Raw genomic sequence first — 16600 nt, forward strand, 5'->3', positions numbered from 1 at the left:
TTTAAAGACCAAATAACACATAAAACATTTCTTAAAGACAGTGGTGACGGCAAATGGAAACGATAAATATGATCAGACCTGCAGCAGGACATCATAGGGAAACAGCTTATGTGGTTTTAGAAGATTGTGAGACCAGATAATATGTCAAAAAATGCACTGTCACAAGCTTATTTTATTGAACTGGGTCGAGAATGTATTCATTGTTATCCTGACAGGGGATGCAGGAAGCCAAAACCAGAAAGTCTTATCCTCAAAGTACCTAAAATGATCAGATGAATAACCAGAAGAAGCTTAGTTAGAAATTACCTGTGGAGTTTGTTGGCCACTTCAGATTTCTTAATAAATTCAAGAAGAGTCATATGAATGAGTTAGCATAGCAAAGTCATGAACATATCTCACTCTCCCTAGCTGGGCTGGTAACTCTCATACAGTGGATATTAGAGTAGGGGTGGCAATAAACTGTTGATTTATAAATTTAGCGAGTTGCATGGATCACACCACAAAAAATAAATGGAAAAATTAAAAGATCAACATTGATATTTCCATTTTAATAGCAAGGACTATACTCATCAAACTCAAAAATGTTTCTTGATGTTACATAAATATTTGTGAGTTTTTCTCACATAAACATGAAATGTACCCTAAATTATTTATGAGATGCAGTCATGAACCCAGGCACAAAATTTTATGCTGGCACCATTGTTGCAAATTGCAGGAAGGCTGGCCAGGGATAGTGCCAAATCTATAACTCCAGCAGGTACCCACCCAAGGATTACACTTAGTTTCCAGGACCTTGCTCAAGCAATCAAGCTAACCTACCACATAATCCCTAATAAAATATGAGCCAATACCACATGGCTATCTGGCCAGAAATAATCTAAAGAATTGTTGAATCTCTGTATTTCTGGAAGAATGGGCTGAATCTACTGGTTTGAAACTTGAGAAAAATGAAAAGACCTGCATTTAGGTCTGAACACCAATTATATAAGCATGAGGTGAGGAGTTCAGAGCTAAGCACAAAAAAATAGAAAGAAAATCTAGGGTATTTAGATGGTATAAGTTCCTAATCAATCAACCATGTGATATGGTTGCCTAGATTTGAACAAGGAAACAAACCAGTTGCATAATTGTCAGAAGCATCAATCTATAAAATACCTTATGTCATTTTTCAGAAGAGGAAAGAGAGGTATGAAATTTAAGTAACTTGTCCCAAATCACAAATCTATTATTATAGCTGAAAATGGAGCCAGATCTTATTCCAAATGCTGTGTGTTCTTTTCATTTCCTAAAATCACACTAATGAGGGAATTCAAAACCCTAATACGTGGGGAATAAATGATTGGAACTATAGTTGTTTCCCCTAGGGATTAGAATACATGGAGAATGGCGAAGACAGAAAAGTCATGATTCCATCTGATGATCCATTAATGACACACAAGATAGTAATATAGGAGCAAGTGGATAGAATTTAACGATAGCAAGCTATCTTCTGAGCTAGAAAAATCAAAAGAAATGAATGGGTTACATAAAGGGTAATGAATTTTCAATCAAGAAATGTGCTCAGGTAGAGAAAAAATATTTGCCAAAAGAATTATCACAAACGGATTTTAAATATTGTGCAATAAACATATTAGTTTTTAGAAATCTGATTATACAGGAAAATCTCTAGACTAGCTGTCAAGACTTTAGTCCTGGGAGCCTGGGTGGTTTAGTTGGTTAAGCATCTGACTCTTGATTTCAGCTCAGGTCACGATTTCACGGTTGGTGAAATTGAGCCCCATGTCAGGCTCTGTGTTAACAGCGTGGAATCTGCTTGGGATTCTCTCTTTCCCTGTCTCTCTGCCCTTCCCCTGTTTGCTCTCTTTCTCTCTCTCTCTCTCTCTCTCTCTGTCAAGATAAATAAATAAACATTAAAAAAAAGATACTTAAAAAATATTTTAGTCCTGACTCTTTTCTCTGATCCAAGAAATAGAGGAAAGAGGGAAAGAAGGAAAGAATCTCTGTAGGCTTCAGCAAAGCAGCATCAATTTAAGTATTACATAATGCCATTGTCCATGATGCTTGGTGTCTCAAGAGATGCTCAGTGATTTGATTTAGGCAACTGCATCATGTTACTCACCTCAATACCTGTTTGATGTCCTGCTTCCCCTGAGGACCAGATAATAGCTTTCATTGGTCTAATAATACTCTGCCCTGAGGTCTCTTGCCTCTGCTTCCCTCCATTACTGATTGGCTGCATGACCTGACCAAGTTACAACTGTCTCATGGGGGTGCTGAACAGTGCTATCAGTCTTTCAATCTAATTTACTGTAGGAATAAAAAGTAACTCAGAAATGATCTATAGAGCAGTGACAATGCACAGGAGAAACGGTGAACTCTAGAGCATGGTGTTTGTAGCAGAAGCAATATCCAGGTCAGTAATTTAACATCCAACTCAGAAAATAAACATGCAAATATTCATTTTAACACATATATTGAGGTAATTTAGATACGCATTGCAGAAGGCTAAGTGGTCATGAGGATTTGTATGGAGTCTTTTCATGGTCTTTGATTTGACCATTTTCATGGTCTTTGATTATGGGAGTATCTCATGTAGACACAGTAACATTAATGGGGTCCTGGAGTTCTGATGAGGGATATTGTCCAGGATAGGAATTAGGTAAAGCCATAATAGTTCTATACCAAGCACTGTCATAGGCTATTTGCATTATTTCCAATAATCCTCATGTTGACCATAGAATATATGTACAATTATCCCCATTGCACATATGGGGACAAATTCATCAGTGATAGATAATGATCTGTCCCAATTCCACTCTTATCAATCATGCTGCTATCAATCATGCTCATGATTTGACTTCATTTGAGATGCAATTTTTGCTACATAAAATGTGTGTAATAGTAATGCACACATTTTATTGCATATGTATTTTAATATGCAAAATGTGTAAAAGAGTAAGCATAATATTATGATAATGAAAGCGAAAAAAATTGTAGCAAAGCAAAACACTGTGATAAGATAACCTGCAAATATGCACAAAATGTGATCTGCAATTTCCCATCCTCTTTCCTTCACCCAACCAAGGTTTTCAGATGGAGGCAGGCTAAAGTTCTTGTACTGATGGAAATGGGGTTGGGGTGGAAAAATCAGAAGGGCAGGGAGAGTAAAAAAGGGGAGGAAGGAAAAGTCAGGCTGAGAAATAATGTCAAGCACCTCTCCTAAGGAAGCAAAGAAGCAAACTGTGGGTCCCTGGGTCACCAGAAATCTCTTGGCATCATTTCCCCTGATAGACCTAGAAAAACAAGTGTAAACTAACCAGAAATTTCCCAGAAGTCCAGGACAGCTAGAGGACTCGGAATCTTTCTTTTTCTTTTTCTTTTTCTTTTTTTTAAGTTAATTTCTTTTTGAGAGAAAATGTGAGCAGCAGAGGGTCAGAGAGAGAGAGAGGGACAGACGATCTGAAGTGGGCTCTGAACTGACAACAGAAAGCCCGATGCAGGGCTCAGACTCATGAACTGTGAGATCGTGACCTGAGCCGAAGTCGGACACTTAAAACGACTGAGCCACCCAGGTGCCCCAAGAATCATTTCCATTAATATTTAAGGTACAGCTAAAAAAACAAAAACAAACAACAACAACAACAAAATACAATACTAGAGTGCATTATACAGCAGCTTGAACTGGTACATATTTCGATCACTGACACTCTCCAGAAATTCCCAGTTTCCAGCTGTGCAGGTTCACTACACACAATAATAATAAGTTATTATTTCATTAACTTCCTTCTTATCCAACCCTTCATTTTACTCAAATTAAACTTATTTTCACCAAGTCTGTCAAATCATCACTATTTTCCTTTAATAATGACCACTACCATATACTGAGATCTTCTGTGCCCATCACTGTTTTAATCCCTATTCATGTATCATCTCATTTAATAATACTAATTCTATGACATTAGTACCCTTACTATGTGCTGCTTCTAGATGAGTAATTGAAGCTTCGAGGCTAAGCTAAAGCTAATCTTTAAGGTTAATCAGTGTTGCAGTTATCTACTGATGTGTAACAAACCACCCCAAAACTTAATAGCTTAAAAACATCAGCTGTTGTGTTTGCTCATGATACCTGTCAGAGATTTGGCTGGACGCAGTGGGCAACACTGCCATGTCTGAAGCCTCAGTTTGGATGCTTAAGGGTTGGGGCTGGATGGGATGTCCTTGATGAGCCATATGTCTGTTTGCATTCTGGCTATTATCTGTGTTCTCTGGTATTTCTCCATAAGACTAGTGTGAGCTCTGCCTGGTGATCTCATGGTTGTAAGAGACAATGTTCCAAAAGACAAGGCAACTGTGAAAGTATTTATTAAGCCTCTGCTTGCATTACGTTTGCTAATGTCTCATGTGACTTTTTCACATGAAAAAGTAATGTACATGTTGGCGAGGGCTAAACAGTCTAGAAGACAAGAAAATTGATACATGTATTCTAGGGAGCTACGACACCCATCAGGAGGCACAATTATGCCACACTGGTAAGGATGTATGTGTACAGGGAAGAGGCTTTGTCAGGTAAGATTAGAAGGAGGCAAATCATAGGACTGTAGAAGTTCAAAGAAATTCAGCCCTTCATCTTCATCTTACATGTAAATAAATTGGGGTCACAGTAGGAAAGGATCCTGGCTAAAAACACAAACCTAGTTATTGGCAAAGATTAGACTCAGAATGAGTAACATTCTGAAATCCAAAGGGGAAGTTCTAATGGAGAATCTGAAGCTGTGGAAATACGAGACAAAGTGATGAGAAGCATGGGCTGAGTGAGGCTCTGGAGGAATAAGAGCCACACAGCTTTGAGCCTAAAAGTGGAGTCCTGAGAAGTTTCTTTTAAGTAGCCCACTTGACAATCCATTAGACCCGCAATGTGCTGTTGCCTGTCGTGCTGTATCTGTCCACTACAACATGGGCCCAGCATCCTTCCTCTTACTTGGAATACTTGCATTTTGCTGTTTATCTACAGATCTCCATTCCCATCTCTGCCTTGGAGTATAAGTTTCTAGAGAACAAAAGGCCGCTCATCTTAGATACAGAATAAAGTAAAATTAAGGATGCAATAAATGTTTTAGGATTATAAAAATGAAGAAACACGTGCAGTCCCTAAATTCACAAGGGAAACCAGTATGTCTAGAGCATCTGCTATGTAGCCAATTTTGTACCGTTTTACATAAAGCTTTTATTTAATCAACTTAAAAGCAAACTATAAGGTAGATGTGCGTATGGTCTTTTTTTTTTCCTTTTTTCCACAAAGGAGACTAAATGTGCAATGGTTAAATGACTTTCTCAGTATCGCAGAGCTAGTAAGTGGCACAGACAGGATTTAAAATTTGACCACTGTCCTGTGCTACCCTTTCTTTTATGCAATGAAATGAGAATCACATGGGAAGCCAGGGTAGAGTGTTTAAAACCTTCTGGGGTTTGAATGCAGGGTTATACATTTATCTCTAATGTGGTCTTGCCAAAATGATATAAGCTCTCTGAGTCTAAGTACTTTCATTTGCAAAATGAGAGGCTAGACAAAATTATTTCTTACGTGCACTCCATCTCCAAAGTGTTTCTAACATTCATGGACAATTTAAAATGCAATGCTATTCAATGCAACGCCATCTGGTGTTCATTGATAAGATTACTTGATGGTTCTTGGAAAAGAAAAAAAAAATCAGTTCAAAGAACTCCAAACTTACTACAAAATTAATAAATACACACTATTTACCCCAAACGTACCCCACTGTGAATTTCATTCATTTCTTGTATGATATGCATAAAGTAGGTGTTAAAATATCAAAAGCATTATAGTTACCAGATGGTTTGCAATGTTGTATCAAGGGAGAGACACTACCTTCACGTACAAATGGGTTCGATTATACCTGTGCGTTTCATATTCAGAATAAAAGCAGAAATAGGTCCCATAACATTTTTCTGTAATTAGTATTAAGTACATTTTAATCCCATGTAGCTACATGTATTTGAACAGTAACCAGCACTATTGTATTCGAACTGTGTAATTACATACTGGATCTCTCAGTGGCAGAAACTGTGTAATTATGAACTTCTCCACAATATCAGGGAAAAAAAACAGCTATATGGTGCAGAGCAAAATCACAATGGGGTTATGCTGCCTGTGATTCCACACTCCTTAGTTCAATGCCTACTTAACTTTCTATATGGTGTAATTAGGCATGGGGTTGGGTTGGAGACAAACCATAGCCAATATATTAACAGCAACTCTGATTCATAAATAGCTAAAGAATATCGCACCAAGTTCATGCCACCAGTTTCCCTTGCATGTACTATGAGTAATTCACCACTCCACATGGAGTAACACTATTATATTTTGTGTCTTTTAAAACAAGATTCCAAAAATAGTTTCCCAGGCCACTCAAAATGCATCCCTGGTGTTGCTATTATACAGGTTTTGTAGATTCATGAAACATAATGACACAGGAGAGTAAAGTGGCTAGGAATGCTCAGTAAGTAAGAAGGAATGCAAACTGAATAGGAGCTAATTTTGGATTTCTTGTTTGCTCTCGCCAGATGAGAAGCTCCACAATGACTTTCCAAAGGTCGTGGCTGAAGGACATGGCTTATTTTTTGTAATTCTCTGGCACTTAAATATAAACACATTCATTTAAATTTGTTTAAAAATTAATTCAATATCTATGGAATTTGGGAGAATTGTCTTTACAGCAACTCACAAAAGAAAACCTTAGTGGAGTAGAGCCTTCACAAGGGCCAACAGGCAGCACTCGTGAGTCCAACATCCAAGTCAGCAAGTCACAGTCCGCAGCGCTTTGGTTAGGAGAGTGAATGTTCTGGAGAAGGTGGAAAACAAGAGATCAAGTAAAAAGGCACTGAAAGGCCTTGATGTTTTGCCTGGGCTGAGAAGGAATTTATATTACAAACACAATTTTCAGATAATTAAAAGGGCTACATAAAGGCAAAATGTGCTGCAGTAGAGCAGACGAGGAATGCAAAAGCTGTGGAAAAGTGGTGACTCTTCTGAGAAGGAAACAGTTGAGCTTAAAGCTAAGCCATGAGATGAAGGCAGCTTCCCTGATTCGGGGCAGGGCGCACACAAACGCCAAGTCCCTGAAAACAAGTAAAGAAATAAACCCAGAGAATCTGAAGCAAACAGAGCGAGACCATTAGCAGTGACCACCTTAGTACTGGATGTGCAAACCAGATAAATATCCTGGATTCAAAGAGAGGCTAGTGTTGTTTGAGAGTCAAACTGGGAAAGGGTGAAGGAATCCGAACATTCGACTGTAGAGTCAAACCATATGTCAAAAGAAGTCTTGTCACAGTGGAATCCAATTTATGCTCCTGGATTTCAAAGAAGCTATTAATTATTCTCATGTAACATATTTTATTCTACACAGCAGTTCACTTTATTTGTATGTTCAAGTTTTTGGAGGTATTTCCTTTGCCATTTATCTCATTTCTGTACAATTAAATGAGCATTAATGAAATGGTAGAAAACATTTCAGGTTATGAAAGGCTATTTGTGGATTAACACACATGATTATTTTATTAATTATCTCATATTTAATCAAAATGCTTGGGTTTTGGATATTAAGATATCCAAGAGAGTTGTTTTTACTTTCTTTTTAAGTCAGACAGGAAGAAGATTCTACCATTCTTTCCTCTAGAAGCTATACTTTGTTAGGAAGACCATAGTGTGCAATGCAATGAGAATTGGTTTGTGACTAGCCCTGACTCTGCTACCTACAAAGCATAAGAATTTGGGGAAGTCATAAGAACCTCTCTAAGGCTGTTGCATCATGATGTAAATTGAGACTGCATTATATGCCATATCTTTATAATTTTCTCCAGTCTTCTAACATCCTATTATTATTATAGGGTAAAACCTTGGAATGTGATAAACTTGTTCTGTGAGTGTTCTGTAAGATGAGCAAACATTTCTAACAAATTTTTACTTGGTAAGTGAGTGATGTCTTGCAATACGAGTAGTACATGATGCCGAACATCACAATATCACAACTGAGCCAGGGGTTCTCTCTCTCTCTCTCTCTCGCTGCGGGATTGTGAATGTTTGTCTCCCATGCTTTGATGCTCATTCTCAGGACACTGTGTTTGGCAGAAATCAGTGATTTTTCAGAACGCTGGAAGGTGCCCACATCTGGCACTAGTGTATTTTTTGTTACTTCAAAGCATCTTTGCTTTTCCATACAATACGCTTAGGAATGCTTTGCTTCATTCTAGGTCAGGCTGCCTGCAGATATAGACAATTTGCTGCCTTATTGCCAATTACATTAAATACAGTATATAACAAGAGTTTATTAATACTGTACTGTAGTCAACATCCGTTAGTGTGAGTGAAAGTTGTCCTACATAATAACCCTCCTCTCTCGTCTCCCTCACACCAGCCATGAAGGTTTTCAAACGTAAGTGTAGGTTAATTTGCTTATTTTTCTTTATATTTTGTATTTTCTTTATTAGTTTGTATTATATTACAATATTGTAATCACTTTTATATGAACATTTTTGGGTTGTGGAACAAATCATCTGAGCTTCCATTATTTCTTATAGGGAAATTCCCTTTGATATCCAAGCGCTTTGGATTACAAGCAAGTTTCTGGAATGAATTATGCTCACAAACCAAGGTTTTACTGTATTTCTATTTCATTTTAAGTCTCTCTGGATATCCTAACCCTTATAGAAGAACTGTACTTTTGCAGTAGACTATCTGTATAACATATATAGTGCATGTTAAGAGTATATATTCTTATAATGGATTTTAAAAATATTTATTTTTGGGAGAGAGAGGGAGCATGCAAAAGTGGGGGAGGGGCCAAGAGAGAAGGAGACAGAGGATCCAATGTGGGCCCTTTGCTGATAGCTGAGAGCCTGATGTGGGGCTCAAACTCATGAACCATGAGATCATGGCCTGAGCCAAGATCAAGAATTGGATGTTTATGACCAATGGAGTCACCCAGGCACCCCAAAGAATATATATTTTATAATGGATTTTTCAAATGTGAATTTCTGGGGCACCTGGGTGGCTTAGTTGGTTGAGCATCCAACTTCAGCTCAGGTCATGATCTCACGGTTTGTGAGTTTGAGCCCCGCATCAGGCTCTGTGCTGACAGCTCAAGCCTGGAGCCTGCTTTGGATTCTGTCTCCCTCTCTCTCTGCCCCTCCCCCTGCTCATGCTCTGTCTCTCTGTCTCTCTCTCTCTCTCTCTCAAAAATAAACATTCAAAAAAAATTTTAATGTGAATTTCTGATGTGTTTTTCCAATATTAATGTAATTTGCAACTATAACAACATATTAATCTCTCAACAACATATTAATTTTTCAACATGTTAATTTCTCATTACATCTGACTTTCGACTTCTTATATGTAATTATTATAGCTCTTTAGTCTTCAATGTCAAGTATCCATATTATTTTTATTTCCTTTCTCAAATGAGTGGAAAATATCTCCCTTCCTCTCTCTTGTGCCACATTTCCCATTCTTACTAAATAGCGGATTTGTAGGTCAATTTAGCTATTAACACATAAAATTTATTTTTTAACTAAAAAATACTTTTTATTATTTTTACTGTTTTTCTTAGGACAATTCTAGTACTTCACTACAAAAATTATATATAAAGTATGTATTTTTAAAAAGTCAATAGGGGCGCCTGGGTGGCGCAGTCGGTTAAGCGTCCGACTTCAGCCAGGTCACGATCTCGCGGTCCGTGAGTTTGAGCCCCGCGTCAGGCTCTGGGCTGATGGCTCAGAGCCTGGAGCCTGTTTCTGATTCTGTGTCTCCCTCTCTCTCTGCCCCTCCCCCGTTCATGCTCTGTCTCTCTCTGTCCCAAAAATAAATAAATGTTGAAAAAAAAATTAAAAAAATAAAAAATAAAAAGTCAATAAAAAATTCCTGTCCATTTTTGTGGTCTATATCACTTAGAAACACTAATGTAAACAGTTTTGTTCATTATGAATTATGGTATTGTTAGCAAAAGTAGTTATTCTTCTGAAACTTAGGTCATGTTCTGTACTCCAAACATAAACTTTCTGAAAATACCATGTAACAGATTTTTTTAATAAAGGATTTGTTATGCTTTTTGATTTCTGATTCAGGAAAAAAGTGAGAGACTCAGGCACTTTTGTGGTTAGCAGCAGATTCATGGGTTGAAGAGAAAAATAATGTTTTGTCTTATTTTTTTTTTCAATAAAAAGGTGAAGAAAATCTACTCATGAACCCTTCCCACCCATGATATTGGAACACATAAGAATTCAGTCCCCACTGGAGTATCCTTAGTGAAGACTATTATTCCCTCAGGAGACCTTAAGTTCTGTACTTAGAAAGTTAATTTTTTTTTATTTTATTTATTTATTTTGAGAGAGACAGAGGGAGTGTGAGCAGGGGAGGGACAGAGGGAAAGAGAGAAAATCCCAAGCAGGCTCTGTGCTGTCGGCACAGAGCTCGATGTGGGGCTTGATCTCATGAACCATGAGAGCATGATCTTACCGGAGATCAAGAGTCAGACACTTAACCGGCTGAGCCACCCAGGTGTCCCAGAGAGTGAGTTATTTATTTATTTATTTATTTATTTAGCTTATGCTTTGCTTATTTTAACCATTTTTAAGTGTGCAGTTTAGTGGCATTAAATACATTCACATTATTGTGTGACCATCACCATCATCCATCCATATATCTTCAGAGCTTTTCTTCATCTTGCAAAACTGAAACTCTGTACCCATTAAACAATAACTCCCCATATTTGAAACTTTTAACTTTCACCCTCAGAGTGGCAAACAGATAGAAAAGACACATAAGAATCAGCCATAGGAGAACTTAATCTCTCCTGAAGTTAAACATAAAAGTCTCACTCAAGAGGGAATACAGTATACAGATCTGCAGAAGAGCAGACTCTTCCTTGAACTTTATAATTTAGAGGTAAGAATCAAGACCAATGTATTCCCTGCCTTGTTGGGTACAATTGCATAGAGGAACAGGAGGAGAAGCCCATGAAAGCATATGAATTGTATGCATCATTTTCTAGCTATAAGTAGCCCAATGTTCCTCTCTATCTTTGCATCGCTTGTCTGCTGAGGACCAGATGGCATAACCCAATGCAAAGAGACACATCTCTCTTCCAGGAACTCATTTGTCCTTAAGTGGAGTACATACATTTAACTTAATCCTGGTGGAAACCAGAACCTTCTCTGTAGTTAGTCTCAATTTAAAATAAGTCAGGAGGGTAGAGAAATAGAACAAATGAGAAGACAATGAAGGAAAAGAGATGATAATAATTATTAAATGGCACTATGCTAGAGTACATACACCTTTATTAATACAGTTTTGTGAACTCTGTATTTTTATTCTAACCTCATAGGTAGTAAGTTAAACATTTATAGCTGTTTACTTTTCCCAAGGCTGCATGTCTATTAGGGTTGGGTTTGAAACTCACTCCACAGCCTTTCCCACTTGCTCTGATGTCTGAAGAAAGGTGTCTGGATGACAGTCTTCTAGCACTTTCCCACACATATGGGAAGATCATGCCACTGCTACATACATGAGATCAGTGTAAACAAGAAAGACATGCTGTTCTCTGATAGAACTGGAGACAAAACTAGATGGCTTCCTCAAATGTGCTCTAACCTCTTGATTCTACAAAATTCATGATAATTAGCACCTCAGTCTTGTAAGCATTTTCTACTTTTTAGAAGCATAAAATGTATAGAACTGAGATGGCTTTTTCAGCATACTTCATGAAAGTTTTACTATTGAAAACTTGACTCACGGAAACTAGCATATCCAAGTTGAGGCAAAAATAAATCAGCATTGGCTGGTTTTTGTGCTATGCATTACATTAGTACTTGATCTATATACTCTTCACTGTGCTAGGTAATCCAACTCTCTTGTCAACACTCTGGGGAAAGAATGATATGTCCCAGGAGTTGTGTGGCCATGTATGCTTGTGGTAGAGGATGGAGGTAAGGACTGAAACGGACTTGGAGAGAAGCCTGTCTTCCCAGAGAAAATTAAGAACTATTTCATTGTTGACCATGAAATTTCCCTCCAGAGAAAGAGAACATTTAAATTCTGAAATCATTCAGGGTTGCAAGAAACTTGCCTGGATAACAGCCAATAATTTGGGGGTGAGACACATCTCTGAGACATTAAGTCAGACCAAATGTATTCTTTTCATGGAAGAAGAACAGGAAGGAAAGAAAATCAGATGGTCTGTTTTCAATACTTGGTAAGATGTTCTTCAGGGTTTTCTGGAGCAGGGAGGTGCTATAAAGAAACTTAGATTTGAAATAAAGATCTATTACTGATGGGGGATTTAAAGGTAAATCTCTTTCTAATAAAAAGATGAAGAATATGTTATTGTAGGGCAAATGCTGAACTAAGCATAAATAATGTTGGGGTTTTTATTCCAACAATTTTTTAAGAAAAGCCATTTTTTACATTGTGGATTTATTGTAATATTTGTAATATTTGAAATTGAATTTATTATAATATTTTTAAAGTTAATTTACTGACTGTTTATTGCCTAGGTTGAGTGGAAATGGGTATGAAATGGTTTAATTTTTAATTTTTTAATTTTAATTCCAGTATAGTTAACATGTAGTGTTCTATTAGTTTCAAGTGCACAATATAGTGATTCAATAATTTCATACATCACCCACTGATCATCATTATAAGTGCACTCCTTAATCCCCATCACCTATTTCACTCTTACTCCCACCCTCTGCCCCTCTGGTAATTTTCAGTTTGTTCTTCATTGTCAAGAATCTGTTCCTTGGTTTTCCCCTCTCTTTTTTTTTTCCACTTTACTCCTTTGCTTTGTTTCAATCGCCACAAATGAGTGAAATCATATGGTATTTGTCTTTCTCTGACCCACTTATTGCACTTAGCATAATACTTTCTAGCTCCATCCATGTCATTGAAAATGGCAAGATTTCATTATTTTTTATGGTTGAATAATATTCCAGGGAATGAGATGGTTTAAGTAAGCTCTTGAGCTATTTCTCAAAGGACATTGTTTAAGGGTGTCACGCTAAAATATCATGTCATCTTCCAATGGGAAAGTCATATTAAGTCCAGACCCTAGTCAGAAACTGTATCACTTATCCAATGGGAGAATAGTAAAATACAGTCCTCATTTCTTTTAAGAAACTTTTTAAAAAGTTTATTTATTTATTTTCAGAGATACAGAGATAGCCTGAGCAGGGCAGGGGCAGAGAGAGAGGGAGAAAGAGAATCCCAGGCAAGCTCTATGCTGTCAGCACAGAGCCTGATGTGGGACTTGAACTCACAAAACTGTGAGATTATGACCTGAGCTGAAATCAAGAGTTGGGCACTTAACTGACTGAGCCACCCAGGTGCTCTGCTCCTCCTTTCTTTTAAATAAAAATTGTACATATTTAAAGTGTACAATATGATGACTTGATACTTGTATACATAGTGAAATGGTTACTATAGTCTGACTAATTAATATATCCCCTCCTCACATATTTACCTTTTTTTCTTGAGACTTATTTTTTATGCAAATTTCCAATATTCAATACAGTATTATTAACAATAGTCATCATGCTGTACATTAGATGTGTAGACATGTTCATCCTATCTGACTACAACTTTGTACCCTTTGACCAACATCTCATTTCTCCCATCTCCCTGACTCTAGTAAGCACTGTTCTCTTCTGTTTCTATGTATTCAACATAGATTCCGCATATAAGTGAAATATAGCAGTGTTTTTCTTCCTGCATCTGGCTTATTTCACATAGCATAATGTTTTCCAAGCCCATTCATGTCATTTGCAAATGAAAGAATCTCCTTCTATTTTTAGGACAGAATAGTATTCTATTCCATCCTGTCATAATTTCTTTATCCATTTATTCATTAATAGACATTTGGGTTGTTTCCACATATTGGTCATTGTGAATAGCACTACAATGAACATGGGAGCAGAGATATCTCTTTGAGGTATTTCATACCCTTTGGGTATATAGCTAGAAGAGGATTACTGGATCATATAATGGTTCTAGTTTTCTTCTGCCCTCCTTTTTGTCACAGCTGGAGCAGAATATCAAAAAAATATAAAGAAGTCGGGTAATAGAGAAGGACAATAAGCTATAGATTCTCATGTATGAGTTTAGAAAACAATTTCTGGAAAATAATTTATAGAAGACATGTTGCAAAGCCTATTAGAGAAAAGCAAATTTCCTTCTACCATACAACTAACAAAAGTCTGAGAAAGTGAATAGAGGAGAATCAAGGTTTTGATATAAGAGTAGTATTGAGGCATAGAACCGCATAAGGTCAATACAGTTTAAGAATGTGCAAGAGACTTAGCAGAAACTGAAAACAAGAATAAGGACCAGACATGAACAGAGAATATTCTCTAAAACTCATTGGCCAACCTGTTTTATATTGAGAAGAAATTGCAGACTTATGCTCTAAACGCAGTATAAACATTTATTGCTCATGATTGCAATGACACTCATGTTTGCAATGACTATACTGGAAACAATTTATAGTTTTCATTCCATAGTCTGGACTCTTTCAAGATAGCCTTTGGTTGACTTCATGAAGATCCAAAGTAAGGATGACACTTCTATTCTGAAGGATAACAGAGGCAGGAAAACCAACATCTTAATACATCAGTTAAAATCATTATGATCCGAGCAGGCAAGAAAATGAAGAATTCTTCCTAGATTAACAAGGTAAAGCAGGTTTATTTCTGCCAGCATTTCCACAACAAAGTTTTGGAAAGGATGAAAATCAGAGTATAAGCTCCCTGACTTTGAGGTCTTTTTACAATCCAGAAAGGAGTTAACAAATGCCATTTAACCATTTTCCCTTATCACTTTTGTATTTCATCTGAAAGCTCACACTTTCTTTTTTCTTTAGGCCTTTCTTATCGATCCTAATGTTACCTCTCCATGTCATTTTATTTTCTTTAAAATCTTCCTTTCATAGAGTCAAACTAATGCAATAAGAAGCTTGGAGCATCATATGTATGAGAAAAAAGACTATTCCTGACATCATTATGATTCCAGTACTTTAAAAGCAAATTTTTCATTTATACAGCATAATAAAAATACCTCCTCTGCACCTAAGAGACATAATTTTAATTTATTCTGAGTTCTTGTCAAAGGTACTCTGTTGTACAGTGGGGAATATACTATATTTTTAAGTAGCATAAGGAAAAACTCACTGCAAAGTGATTTCAGATAAGAAAGATAGCATATTGGTGAAATCTAGTGAGACGGAACTTTGCAGAGGAGGAAGTCTTTGAGATTGCTCCTGTGTAATGATACAAATTTAACAAAAGTGATATTGGAAGGTATTTGGGGGGAAAGGAATGAAGAAGGGTGGTTAGGCAAACTGCGGCAAACATTTAAGGATGGGAATATGCAGAAAGATGTTTAAAAATTGTTCAAAGACTATGATGAAAAGGATGAAAGAAAAGGTTGCTATAAAATGTCGCACCAGAATCAGCAAGCTGGAAGTCTGAAAGGAGGCACTGGCTTGAACTGAGAGATGAATGGCTTACTGTGAACCAGAAGGAAGTGACCGGAAGTTTATGAGCACCTAAGCTGTAGTCGACTTAGTGGGAACAAAAAGGAGGAGTGATCCAATCCATGCAACTTGGAAATTTGGGGATGCAGGGAGAAGGATAAGTGATAAATGTCAAATTAAAGAATATCTTGTAGTTCTGAAACTAGATGCCTGGAAAAATTGAAACCCAGGGACAGAAGGGCTATTGTGTTTGATTTTAATCTTGTGTGTCTGAGGACTTTTAGAGATACCCAATTCATGGAAAAACCTTTTAATAATCAAGACCCCACTCTATTTTAGAGTTTACTATAATAACAAAATGTCTGAGCTACTATAATTTTCTAAACAATTAATTCTTGAAAGGAAGATTCATGTCCTATTACTACTGCAAGAATGACAGGAGTGAAAGGGATCTGGGAAATGTTAAAGATCAAAATCACACCTAATGCTTCAAACTCCCTCTGCAAATGACCACCATGGGTGCTGAACACTGGAAAGATAGGATGACTGAGTAGACATTTTTACAGCACCTCCTAGTTGAGCAAAGTTGAGTAAATTATTTAACTTTGCTGGTTCTTAGAATTCACATAGGTAGAATGAGATGTGTGTGTAATGATTAATAATGTATGCCCATCTCTTTACACAAAGCTATTGTAAGTATTAAGTGAAGGAATAGCAAATGTCCCTAAAGGAGTCTATACACTATAAGACACTATAAATTGTGTAGCATCATGGCACTGGGAGCAACTTTTCAGTGCTGGTAGATACTACTAGTGGTTATGGATGGAATGACTGCAATTATCTCCACTAAAACAACCAATGCCACTTCTCTTACTGGTGTCACTATTGAGGTCATTTTTTTAATCAATGGGATATTCACCTTTATCAAAGATGACCAGTTGGTCATTTGATTATGTTGGTCTCCTCCAGAATCCATTACAAAATGATAGTAAAGGAATAAAAATAGTATAAATTAACAGAGATGGGACATAATGTGGTGACTAATTGCCAAAAAAAAAAAA

Source organism: Acinonyx jubatus, chromosome D1 (assembly GCF_027475565.1).
Source record: "Acinonyx jubatus isolate Ajub_Pintada_27869175 chromosome D1, VMU_Ajub_asm_v1.0, whole genome shotgun sequence".
Taxonomy (NCBI): domain Eukaryota; kingdom Metazoa; phylum Chordata; class Mammalia; order Carnivora; family Felidae; genus Acinonyx; species Acinonyx jubatus.